The sequence below is a fragment of the Chaetodon trifascialis genome, chromosome 24 (assembly GCF_039877785.1).
Source record: "Chaetodon trifascialis isolate fChaTrf1 chromosome 24, fChaTrf1.hap1, whole genome shotgun sequence".
Lineage (NCBI taxonomy): Eukaryota > Metazoa > Chordata > Actinopteri > Chaetodontiformes > Chaetodontidae > Chaetodon > Chaetodon trifascialis.
Window position 1 is genome coordinate 6,470,164 of NC_092079.1, and position 1,295 is coordinate 6,471,458.

Below are 1,295 nucleotides of genomic sequence, written 5' to 3' on the forward strand. Positions count from 1 at the left end.
AATGGCAAATTTGCCAGAAGATCGGTTGTTGCCAGATAAGCCACCCTTCACCAACACCACCGTGGATTTCTTTGGCCCATTTGAGGTCAGTAGAGGTCGTGGCAGAGCGAAAAGATATGGTGTGCTTTTCACATGTTCAACCAGTAGAGCAGTTCACATAGAGGTAGCACACTCACTCACTTAATTCAATTCAATTCAATATTCCTTTAATCCCTCGAGGGGAAATTCCCAAAAATGGCTGTGACAAGTTGTAACTGGACTGGTACATGCACACATCACCGTCAAACAACAAATGTTGTCCCCTTATAGAGGACATATCAGATATTAAACTGATAAGAACAGATACTACACTTGATCTTAGCCAAAAGGCCGGGAAGCGGCACACCAGCTCACGTATTAATACTCTTTGCTGCTTTTCAAGCAGAAGAGAAGAGTGTCTGTTCTCCGGTCAGACAACAGCACTAACTTTGTTGGTGCTGAAAGAGAGTTGAAAGATGCTTTAAAAGACGAGTTAAATGGATATTTAATACTCCGGCAGCATCCCACCATGGAGATGTCTGGGTGCGCCAAATAAGAACAGTTAGGAAAGTGATAAGTCCCGTTAAAACAGCAGATATTGGATGATGAAGGACTGCAGACACTCTTATGTGAAGTAGAAAGCATCATAAATGACAGGCCCATAACAACGCCCTCAAATGACCCCAATGATTTGGAGGCTTTGACCCCAAACCATCTGCTACTGATGAGAACACAGCCAAATATTCCACCAGGTGTCTTCTCAAAGGATGATCTCTATGTGCGTCGCCGCTGGAGACATGCAATATATGGCGGATCTGTTTTGGCGCAGGTGGACACAAGAGTACCTACCCCTCTTACAGGAAAGACAAAAAAAACAACGAGAAACACAATGAGAAGGAATTTCAACGTGGGAGACGTCCTCATTGTAGACTCCTCCGCACCATGAAACTCCTGGCTGATAGGAAAGATACAAGACAATGGCAGACTCAAAGGGGGCAGTCCGCAGTGTCTGTGTCCACAGTGTCTGTGTCCAGACGGAGACAAGCACATTACAGAGACCCATTACCAAAATAGCTCTCTTGGAAGAGGCATCATGAAGCTCAAAGGAGACTGAATAAGATAAAGACATTTATCTGTTGAATCGTATAAAAATGTAGAAATTTGAAAGAACGATTTGTAGTTTACTCTTAAGAAGATGAAAAGTGGCTCTATGTTTATGTTGGTAATTGATAAGTAGTTAATCTCTTCAATTAGGGGCAGGTTATGTTAGAGGCATT

At 42.9% G+C, this 1,295-nt stretch overlaps 1 pseudogene; it reads right to left on the minus strand.

The window, feature by feature from the left end:
• Positions 1-204: 204 nt before the first annotated feature.
• Positions 205-381, minus strand: LOC139328067 (U2 spliceosomal RNA; annotated as a pseudogene).
• Between the last annotated feature and the right edge of the window lie 914 nt (positions 382-1,295).